We start from the raw sequence: 12,800 nt of genomic DNA on the forward strand, positions 1-12,800 counted from the left end.
ATAAAACCCAGTTTTTTATCCGGTAAAAAAACCGATCTAGGTTTTTTTTCTCAAAACCGGTTAAAATAACCGGTTTAAAAAAATTCGATCCGGTTAAAAAAAACCCGATTTTTCTCAAATCCGATTTCGGATATTTTTTTTTAAAATCGGATATTCGAATTTTTTGTACACCCCTAATTAGAAGTAGGAAGTAGGAATTTTACAAACAGACTTGGAAGAGAGATTTGCAACCCCTTTCAAGTGAGGATCAAACAAGAAATACTGTCTTGTCAAATAATCAATTGACATGCTAGTCACAATCACTTTACATGAAAAATTTAAACAAAACAACAAATCTGATAAACTACCCAAAATCACGCAAGGAAAAAAATAATATGAAGTTAAAAAGAAAAAGAAAAAAAACCAACAATGTGGTCAACGAACGACAACAAATGAATTCCAAGACGAATATACAAAACTTCAAGGGGTTATTGAACAGAGATACTCGTATACTTGTCCGATGTTAGGTCTCTCATTTACAGGAAGAATACACCTCAGTGATATGGCAAGCAAATCATCCATTGCTTTTGTGTGTTCTTCCCCACTAGCTATGTCCCTGTCAATACAGTCCATTCCCCGTCCTTCCTGATCGCATAACCGAACCCAATCCGTCAGATCCACTGCTCCCGATTGACCTGATATTATGTCACTGGCACTTCTTCTTGTTAACAATTCCATCAGGATTACTCCTAATGCATAGACGTCAGCCTTAAATGATGGGCTTGGCTTAGATGTGGAAGAAAGTTCAGGAGCACAATATCCAAGGGCTCCCAGATTCAATATCTGCTCCGCAATTCCAGTTGACGTCATTAGCCAGTGCAGACAATAGTCGGTAAGGAAAACGTGGTAATCACGGTCATCAAGGAGTATGTTTGTCGGCTTTAGGTTTCCATGAGGCCGGCCTCTATCATGTAGGTATAACAGACACTGAGCAACTTCCACGGCAACTTTCAGTCTTTGGTTGAAAGATAATGGCGAGTACCTCCGAGGAGTAGTTTCTGCATTGACATACATATATGCATATAAGCTGCTTAAATGAAAACGTAAAAGGCAGAATCTCAATCAATTTCATGAACACCCAAAACATTACTGATATAAATATATGCCATTCTTTTCAACCCTTACTGCCATTCTTCATTTACAACAATCAACACAGATGAATAATGACACCAAAAATACTCTTGTCAACCTTCATCTCCATCTTTTGCAAGGAAGAAAAGAAAAGATGTAGCCACGGGGAGGGTGAAAAAAGTGGAATCTAGAAGTAGTTCAGCCACGGTACCAGAGCCTGAACTCTAAACCATATTATATTATGTTTATGGTCCTCTTACATTACTGCAATCATTTCTTGCTTACGGCCATGGTGTTTGGCTTTCAAGTTTTAGTAATTAAGGTTTCTTTGAGCTAACTGATTCAGGACACATAATCAGGGTGGTAAAGTCACATTAGTAGTTGTGAACACGGTGATTATAGGATAAGCAAAAGCACCTATTTTTTTAGGTTTAATTGACAAATCTTATATTGTGATATTAGAAATTATTGCAACTACTCAATTTCATTTGACACTGTTCTAATAATTTGGTCTCCAAGTAGGTCAAATTCCAGTCAAGCATCACTTATGTCACATGGAGCAAGTTAAAAAACATTCACAAGTCACCTCAACAGCGACCTTATATGCCTAAGCATGAACGTTATTCAGTTTAATTTCACAACCATTTGATGGTAATAATGCCATAGGTAGAGTAAAAACACTTCAATTCTGTTTCTAGGTGCTGCTACGTATTAAAGGAAATGGAGCTGAAGAGATTTGGCTTCCAAATTTCCATAACATGCATGCAGAATACACCACAGACTATATTGAATATGTGAGAACACTCCTGCCAAAATTGAGGTACGAAAGCACTGAGCAAATATCCCAAGAAGTTAATCAAAAAAAAAATCCAAGAAGCAGGGGCGAATCCAGGAATTTTTTAGTGGTGAAGGGGGCAGAATGTAACCATAAATTTTGGGGGACCAACCTGTATGCATTGTCTTGCTTTTAGTTTCAACATACTAGTAGTAGCTAAGGAAAAAAAAACAAAGCACCAAGAGCAACCAACAATATTAACATGCAGCCAATCATGAGCAAATCTATCACAGAAATAGGAACAGCAATAGCAAACAAGAGCATATAAATCATAATTCATGTGATAAGACGACTTCAAAGATTTCAAGGATATAACTAGGAAACAAACATTAAGGTTTATTTAAATAATCTCAAACATAAAAGAAATAGAGAAGTATTAAGAACTCTTACCATAAAGATGCAACGCCAGACTATCACACTGGATATAATCTGATAGAAGAAGCCTCTCTTGTTCCATTGGCCCCCAATAGTATGCTCGGACTGGAACAAAGTTAGGATGCCTTACAGACCCTATCTTTTTAACTTCCTTAGCAAATTCTTTCTTATGTTTAACCAGTCCTACTCGCAACCACTTCACAGTCAACATATGTCCATTATTTAGAGTAGCTTATACAGAGTTCCATGGCTGCCTCTTCCAAGAACTTCTGCTGGAGCTCGAGATAACTCCTCAATAGTGAATGTTAACGAAGTATCAAGGAAGAACAATTCTCCAGCCAAACGATCTGGTGAGTAAACATCCAATGTCACAGGCTGTTCACATGTTTCAACAAAATGTGGTGATGATGCTAATGGAGAGCCTGGGGAGGATTTACCCCCAGATGATACTGGCTCATTATCCAGTAGGTTAGGATTCACAGATGCGGAAGAGCTTGTCACTCTCTCAGCTGCACCATACTCAACAATTTCAGGAACAATTCTTGCTTTCCAGACAGTGAACTAGAATATGAAGTAAGCAGTGATCATTTGAAAAACTTAAAGAATTTTCTGGCGCCTGAACATTTGAGTGGAACTTGAACGGGAGGGTCGTGCAAGGCTGCCTGACTTTGCATCGGCTCCAGTAGTTGTGTCACTAAATCCACGTCTCCCGCGGAATTCTTTGATTTGTGCTTGGCGAAATGCCAATAATACAAAAACAATCATTACAGTTGCTACAACAGAGGCAACAATAATTGCTACTCTAATATTTCCCTTGGAATTATGACGTCTTACTTTACCAAGGGTATGAGCCTGAGACGAGTCTGTTGATGGCATGCCCTTAGGGAAAATTAGCAATGAGTTTCCTGGAGAAAATGAAGACCTAGGGAAGCCTCTTAAATTTTCAGGAATAGGACCTGACAGATCATTATTGGTCACATTAAATTCACTAAGGCTAGTTGAAAGCTTATCAGGGAGTTCACCTTTGAAGTTGTTTCTCGATAAATCAAGGTATTCCAAATTACTTAGCTTGCTTAATTCATGAGGCAGCTGGCCTGATAATTTGTTGCCTGCAAGATTCAGCAGTTTGAGCCTAGCTATGTTACCAATTTCTGAAGGCAAACCACCTGTTAAGGAATTATCGGACAGATCAACTGACTCCATCTGGGGATAAGTTGGCATCACAAGTAATTCCTTAACACTAGAGCTTGAAGTGGAATTGGTCCAGTGAAATGATTTCTGGAAAGATTCAGGCTTTTCAATGTTGTAGAAGTGAAGAAACTTCCAGGAATATGCCCACTGAGTTGATTCAAACTGAGTTCACAACAGATAATCTTGGAGATGTATCCAATAGAGAAGGCAAGGCACCAACAAGGGAATTATTCCTAAGATTAAATGTGTTTAAATCCTCAAAGTGAGACACGTTTGACAGGCTTCCTGACAACTTGTTTGAACTCAAATCAAGATCCACCAAACAGGCTTCCCAATTCAATATAACAGATATGTCACCGGATATAATGTTGCTACTCAGATCGACCATTTCACAGCTAATTAGAGAAGATGGCAAATCACCAGACAACTGATTAGAAGAAAGATTCAGAACCTTCAAAGTTGTAGAATTAATTATACGAATTGAACCTGTAAAGATTTTGATAGATATAAAATCAGTGACAGTCAAATGCAAACAGAAGAAAATTAAGTGCATCATTAGTTAATAAAAAAAATTAAAACAACACATAGAAGTCAAGGATTTAACCTTGACATAACTATTCCCTCTCTTTGCGACTTAATGACATAAAAATATTTACAATCGGGTCGAGGAAGATTTCAGCTAAAATTCAACCTAACACCCCCCCCCCCCAAAAAAAACACTTCAGATTCATACATTTCTGCAAATCACAAGTTAGAAAACAATTACGTAAATCATAAAGACCAAAAAAAAATTAAAGGGAAAAAGAAAAAAGACGTGCATGTTGAACTAACATTGCTTTCATGTGAAAATCAGTAGAAAATGAACATTGACATTGGTTTCTAACATCAAAGTATAAGGATTAATAACACTATCTATTATTAGAATCCAAGAAATAGACACATATTTAGCCTGAAAATTAGCACCTTATACACTAAATATTCCAACTTCATTATCAAACACTGAAATAAAGAGAAAAGGAAAAGTCAATACCCGTGAATCCATTGCCACTGAGATCCAACTCCTCCAACGGGACAAAACCCTCTAACAACTCCACCGGCACCGGTCCGAAGAGCTGATTTTTACTCAGTCTCAAAACCCGCAAGCCCGACAATGACCCGAAGCTTGGCAACTCCCCAGCAATAGAATTATCACCCAAATCCAAAACCTCCAAATTCTTAAACAACCCAATCGCTTCCTCTTTCAAGAACCCACCATTCAATTGGTTATGACTCAAGTTCACATAACGGACGGTATTAGCCAGACTGGACACATTCTCAACGGACACATGCAAACCCCCGTATAACTCGTTATGACTCAAATCAACATGTTCAACGTTCCTTAACTCACTGAGCAGCTCGCCTATATCGCCTCGAAGCGTATTGTTATGTAAATCTAGCACCCTTAATTGTTGTAAATTTCGGAACCCGCCTGGTAACCAACCGTCGAACTTATTTACCGAAAAATTCAAATAATTTAACCCGTAAAGGTCCATGATCCGACCTGGGATAGGGCCGATGAACTGGTTATCAGATAGATCCAAAAACTGCAGCGAGGTTATGGTTCCCAATGCGGGTGCAATACGACCCGTGAAACTGTTGCCTGACAATGAGAGGTTCTGGAGGTTCCTCAGAGGAGTGAGAGTGTGGAACTTGAGGTCGCCGACTAGGCCAAGACGATCTAAGTTGATGGAAACGATGAAGCCGGAGCTGGAGTCGTGGGTCACGCCGGTCCAAGAAGTTGGATCGGGTCGGGTATCCGGATCCCATACCGAAAGCACCTTATCGAGAGGATCGTGCCTGATGCCTTTCTTGAACTCGAGCAAAGATCGGAGCTCCAACGGGTCAAACCCAGATGCAGAAGCCAACCCCAGAAACAACAGCAACAAAAGAAGATGAAAAGAGGAAGCGAAAGAAACAGAGAGATTCATTTAATTCATTGAGTAGAAATCCCAAACCAAAGAAAGAAAAACCCAGAAACTGGAGCTCTGCTTCTAGAGAAAAAATGCTCGGGTTTGTTTAGGATGCACTTCTCTAAAACAAAATGGAAGAAAGGGAAAATCGTTAAAAATGGAGGTAGAAGGTGAAAGGTGAAGAAGATGGTTGGTTCGTAGGGAAAGAGGAAGTATAGTCTGTAAAGGGTTAGCCAAAGCCAAAATTGCCTTCGTTTATGACAGCTTGCGAGAGAGAATTGTCTCTTATTTTGTTTCCATTTATATATTTTTTTTCTTCAGGCTTTGGTACTGCAGTCTGCACAGATATAAATCTTTACTTTACTTTCCTCCACTAATTGTAGTCTTAGGCTTAAACTAAAAAAAGATACTTAAATTAGGTATTTTTTCCACTTTAAATTCTTAAATTATTTTTTATAAAAAAAAACCTTTAAATCATTATATGTAATCATTTCTAATATTTAAATTACTTTTATTAAAATAAATATCTTAATTACTTTTTTTTACTTTAAATTCATTAATTATTTTTTAGGTCAAAACAAATATTCAATTTTATGTGACAGGTTAATATTTGAAAAAGTAATTTTGAATCAAAAAATAATTTTGAACTTATTTTAATCAAAAAATAATTTAGAGACTTCAAGGGAAAAAACACATAATTTAAGGGTTTCCTTTTACTTGAAGTCTATTCTCTACCGTCTTTTCATTTTTAAATTTTTCTTTTCTTTTATTAATTTTTTAGGCAAAATTATTCTAATAATGCGTTGAAAAGAAAATTTTTGTCATGTAAGAACCTTGATTCTTAACTTCCTCAATCTCCTGTCTTAGAGTACCACCATAACTTCTATAACACCACCTAGTTCGACCATATGCACATGAACAACAATAACAACACCATATTCCCATATGTAATGGGGTAAGGGGAGGTAGGATAGTAGGTTGCCCCCAATGCCAAGTTGAGAGCAGCTTCCGTGGAAGACCTCCGGCAGTCAGAAAATTAAAAATAAAAATAAAGATAAAATACAATGCATTGTATAAATAAATATATAACATAGTTGAACAGTCTTCATATGCGCGTCTGTAATGGGAAGTAATCCTTGTAAATAAATTCTTGTATAAAAATCTCTGCATATAGATAGAAATGTAAGTCCCGGTTAAATTTTAAAAGAGGAAACATTAAGGGGAGGATACACAGTAGTCTACGATAGCGAGCTACTAGAAGGAATAAGTCAAATGGGTTACCACCTAAACTAAGTCAACATTACTCCGCTACCCTAGTTCTAAGCCTTCATAAATTCCAATGACATAAACGAATAAAAAGTAGACGTTATGAAAATTACTACAAAGTCATTAAAAAGAAGACAAAGATTCTACACTCTATGGCTGTAACCCACACTACTCGACTACCATGGTCTTAAGTCTCCATATTTTCCTGTTACAGGTCATGTCCTCGGTAAGGGCTAAATCCTTCAAATCAGATCTCAAGCAGTCTACCCACATCCTCCTTGGTTGTCCTCTCCTTCTAGCACCGTCGATTGTAATCGACTCTACCCTCCTGACTGCATCTGACGGTTGTCGCCTAAGGACATGCCCAAACCACTGTAGTCTTCCCTCCCTCAATTTTTCGGATACATACACCACCCTCAAGGACATCCTAATAGCAGAGTTTGGTGTCATGTCCCACAGAGTCTTACCATATGCCCAACGAAGCATTCTCATTTCGGCGGCCTCTATCCTCCTTTTGTAATCCTTTTTGATTGCCCAACATTCTGATCCATACAGTAACACTGGTCTTATTTTCATTCTATAAAATTTTTCCTTAAGTTTTAGAGGCACCTTATTGTCACACAAAACTCCAGTAGCAGCCCTCCACTTTAGCCATCCCGCCTTTATACGGTGTGTAACATCATCATCTACACCCCCATCTTTATGTATCATAGACCCTAGGTATTTGAAACAATCCTTTGAGGGGAGAACGTGTCCTTGAATGCATACTTCTACATCTTCATCGTTTTGGTTCCCACTGAAGTTTGAACATAAATACTCTGTTTTTTCAATATTGATCCTTAGACCTTTTTCTTCCAAAGCAGTCTTCCAGGTAGCCAGTCTACTATTCAGCTCATTTTTTGTTTCAGCAACTAGGATAATGTCGTCAGCGAAAAGCATACACCACGGAACACCATCTGGTGTAACACAATAGATGTCGTCCATAATCAAGGCGAAGATGTAAGGGCTGAGAGCCGACCCTTGGTGGAGTCCGATTTCCACCGAGAATGCCTCGGTATCACCAATTGTAGTCCTGACGTATGTAGTATATCTACAATACATATCAAGAATCGCCCGGATATAAGCAGTTAGGATCTGCCTCGTTTCCAAGGTCTTCCAGATCGTATCGCGGGGTACGCTATCATACGCCTTCTCAAGGTCAATGAACACCATGTGAAGATCTCTATTTTTATCCCTGTATTTCTCCATAAGCTGTCGAAGTAAATGAATCGCCTCCGTAGTAGACCTGTCTTGCATAAAGCCAAATTGGTTTTCCGAAACCCTAGTAACATGTCTCAACCTAGCCTCTATCACCCTTTCCCATAGCTTCATGGTATGACTGAGTAGTTTAATACCTCTGTAGTTACCACAACGTTGGGGATCTCCTTTATTCTTATAGATTGATATCACCATAGACTCTCTCTTCTCTGGCATCTTGGCAGTCTCTAAAATAATATTAAAGATGTTGGTCAACCACCTAACTCCCTCTTCTCCTAGGGTCAACCACACAGTGATAGGAATTTGATATGGACCGACAACTTTGTCCCTCGCCATCTTTCTAAAGGCCATTTTGACTTCCTCAATCCCAATCCTATTTGTAGGGCAATCATTGGTCGTAGTATTATGCTCGGCTGACCCATCAACATTACTATCTCTACCGGTAGAGGCGCCGTTATTAAATAAACCAAAGAAATAACTACCCCAAACCCTCTTAATATCATGGTCTTTCACTAAAAGAACATCATTGTTTCCCTTAAAAAACCTAATGCTACCTAGATCTTTTTTCCTATTCTCCCTGGATTTTGTAAGCCTGAAGATGTCGTTTTGTCCTTCATTGGTGTCTAATCTCTTGTACATTTCCTCGTATGCCTTATCCTTTGGTTTAGCCACTATTTTCTTGGCTTCCCGCTTTGCCTCCTTGTATTTTTGTTTAGCTCTCAATCTTTCTTCGTCGTCATTGCATTGTAGCAACTCCTTGAAGCAAGTTTGCTTTGTTTTCACCTTAGTTTGGACTTCGTCGTTCCACCACCACAATTCTTTATGTTCCTTGACCTTCCCTGTCGACAACCCAAGGGTGTTTTTGCCCACCTCTCTGATGGAATTTGCCATATTTTTCCATAACATATCTGTATTATTTGAGTTTGTAGTTCTAAAACCTGTATGAAACAAAATCTTACTCCTAAAGTCATCAGCTGTCGCTCCATGTAAGTTCTTCCAAATGATCCTAGGTTTACCTAGTTTAGCCCTCCTATGAGTGCTCCGCCCGTGGCGTACACAGAACACCAAAACCAACAATTTGTGTTGTGATGTATATGTCTTTTCAGGGAACACCTTACAGTTAATGCAAGCCCATCGATCCCGATTTCGAACCAGGATGTAGTCTATTTGGGTACAATGTCCCCCGTTATGGAACATAATCAAGTTCATATCTCTCTTGTTAAAGAAGGAGTTAGTGACCACCATATCGTGTGCAGTAGCAAAATCAAGCAATGTACGCCCCTCCTCGTTCCTACTACCAAAGCCGAAACCCCCATGAACACAGTCATACCCGTCGATTCCACTACCTATATGGCCATTGATGTCTCCCCCTATGAAAACTCTTTGGTCTTCCGGAATGCTCCTAAGTACATCATCTAACGAATCCCAGAAGCAACGTTTTTCCCCCTCCCCTAGGCCAACGTGTGAGGCGTACACTGAAAGGACATTCACCACTTCTATAATAACCTTAATCATCATGATCCTATCCCGGTATCTATAAACTTAAACTACATTTTCCTTGAGCCTAGAGGATACCAAGATACCCACCCCATTTCTAGCGTTATCTACGCCTGAATACCACAACTTGTACCCGTTACACTCTCTGGCGCGAGCCCCTTTCCACCTAGTCTCTTGAATACATGCAAAATCTATTTTCCTATTACTTAGTACGTCGGTCAGCTCCAGCATCCTAGCATTTAATGTGCCTACATTCAACGTACAAACTCTAAGTCTAGTCTCCTTGACACCACTCTGTCGAGCCCGCCCCCTATACGCCCTATGGGATCTAAAAGAAGGACATGACCTCAAGTAATCATCTATATCCGAAGCTATGAGGAACTATGAAAAATGAATCCAAAGAAGACAGAAGATGCACCAATAGAAAAATTGAGGATACTAGCTTAAAATTGACTATACATCAAGAAATTAGAACCCTTCAGCTACAGAGATACAAATGCTAGCCCCAGCTCAAAAAGGAAACGATAAACAGACACGAGATCTTAACTAACCTAATTTCAACTTATGCAAGTGACTAGGAAAACTAAGCAGAAAAGAAGTCATAAACTTTTAGAAACAGGGCCTAACAGCAGCAATAATAATATTGTGAATGAACTGTTTAACAAAATGGAGAATGTAATTTCTTAATAGGAAAAGAAATATGAGGTTCAGATCTGGGAAAAATAAAGTGAACCACAGAGAAAATTCAACAAAGATCCAGCACAAAATCACAAGCTTTGTGACAAATCGAAAGAAACCCGAATCCTATTTATGTTTAACTAACAACATAAGCTACTATAAGTCAGAAAGTAAGAACAGAGAAAAATAAAACAGAAACGAAAAGCAATAAACAAACTTAAGATCCTGCAAAAAAAATAGTTCAGTAAAATCCAAAAAGCTATATGATATGAAAAACCCAGAACCTGCAAAATTTCAGATCAAAATTTAATAGGAAAAATATCGATTAACAGAAACAAAATCAAACGAAAAACGGTGTAGACAAAAAGAACAATTAGAGAAAGCGATGAGAGATCAGATGTAGATGTTCGCGCGAGAGTAGGGGAAAATCGCCTAGAAAGAGAAAATAATTACAGATTTTGTTATGATGATGTCTTTCGAAGTTTCTCTCTTCTTTTTGATATTATAGGCATTGATCTCATCAGATTTTGTTACTTCACATTGTTGTGGTGACATCTCATCTTAATACAAAATTAATTTAGATACAACTTGTCATTATCCATTGGAAGTCGCACGGACCACACTATGATTTTCTAAAAAAATGTTTAAATCATTCAATGACTTCTGGATTATTACATAAATATCTTTTTATGAATTATTTAATTTTTTTTACTAATCTTCTACATTGTCTTTGTTTTGTTTTAATGTGAAAGAAATTGTTATTTAATATACCAGCCGTTTGATTATTTATTAGTTGAATCTGAATTAAGTCATATTTATATTTTTTGCTTTTATATAGGTTGATATTTGAATTCATTATTGAATTTCATTTTTATCGAATATAATACTTTAAATTTGATTTCTTAATATAATATTTGATGATTCCAACGAATAATGATATGGTATTTTATTATCGTATATGACTAACTCATTAGTGTTGAAATGTGGTGCTATTAAATGCTAAAATTAATAAATTCAAATATCATATTAAAAATATATATATTTAAGGAAAATATATTATTAAATCTTTTATATAATATTCCATTTCTTAATATATTTTGACGTTTGTTTGTAATGTTTGATTAAGATTTATAATTGTGGTTGTGTGGACATATATATATATATATATATATATATATATATATATATATATATATATATATATATATATATATAGATATGTAAGAGTATCATAAAGTATAACATAATTAAACGATTAATTATGTTACATGTATAATAGACATTAAAATGTCATATAAACACAAAATAACTATCATAAATTGTATTTATTATTTGATGAGAAACAAAATCATAAATATTTAAAAAATAAAATGTTCCTGTTGACTCCTGAGTCGTTGTCATTATTGTAATAACCGAATCAGATCAATATCACTATCGATCTAACAATGACGATAATTAACACGAAGACCACCATTTTTGAATCCAAAATCAGCCTGAAACTTCCAACACCCAAACCATTAACATCAAGCTTCACTGCAATTCCCCTTTAGCACATCAAAATGACAATTATAGTAATGGCGCATACAATAATGACGACATAAGAAAAAATGAAATAAAATAAATTTAAAGAAAAAGGGAAAAAGAAGGAATAGATAAAGGATTTAAATAAAATTATTGAATTAGGATTAAATTGATAAAAATAAATAAATATGGAGATTTGATTTTATCGAAATATTTTAAATTACGATCAAAATATACAAATTTTAAGACAAAAATTATTATTATATCAAATCACGTTATCACTTCTATTAAGTTTTTAACAGCATGTAACTTGATTGACATTATAACAAAATATTAATGATCTAATTGATATTTTTTTTTCTATGATGATAATAGAATCAACCTATATTTTAATGACTAAATCGGTAGTTTATCATTTTTGTTTGAATGGTCCATTAGTTGAAAGCAATCAAGAGGCAGTATATAAAATACACGTTAACAACATTGTAACAACTAAAAAGCCCACAAAGGGCAAACAAAAAACTAGAAATAACGGCACTGAGGTACATTGTCAATGTAGGCACTATGATTTAAAAGATGGAATCACAAGAACGTGACTGACAACGGGGGGGGGGAGTCCTAGTTTCCAGATCTACTTTAAGACGGTCAGATTTGTAGTTAAACAAAGGCTTCCATCTGGAAAACAAACACAAAGATACAATGAAGAAGACATGCAGGGGTTGGTGGAAGGACCTCCGTGTTCCTTTTTATCGATTTGATGTGGTCATTCTATTACTGAAATAAACTTGTTTTTCCAAATTCAATCTCTATTTATTATATAGTAATAGTAGACATATTCCATTTTCATCGTCTGTCGTTGGAGTAGAAGGCATGTCATGTAAACATAAACATGACAAGCATCATCCAGCTAACAAAAACCAAAGAAAAACAACAACGATAGTGGTTAAGTCATCGTGTGACTCCACCTCCAAAAGATCCCACCAAGGTTGTCTTTAGAAGTGCAACGACTGCACCTCTCTCGAAAGTGATATTGGAAGTAGGAAAAGTCTTAAGGAACGTTTGGTTCATGAAAATATTATTGTCAAAAATTCGAAATTACATTCCCTCATTTGATTTATCCT

General features: G+C 36.5%; 1 pseudogene; it reads right to left on the reverse strand.

Moving 5' to 3' along the window:
* Positions 1 to 377: 377 nt before the first annotated feature.
* Positions 378 to 5,708, reverse strand: LOC120184665 (annotated as a pseudogene).
* Between the last annotated feature and the right edge of the window lie 7,092 nt (positions 5,709 to 12,800).

Source organism: Hibiscus syriacus, unplaced genomic scaffold, assembly GCF_006381635.1.
Source record: "Hibiscus syriacus cultivar Baekdansim isolate YM2019G1 unplaced genomic scaffold, ASM638163v2 tig00112925_pilon, whole genome shotgun sequence".
NCBI lineage: Eukaryota > Viridiplantae > Streptophyta > Magnoliopsida > Malvales > Malvaceae > Hibiscus > Hibiscus syriacus.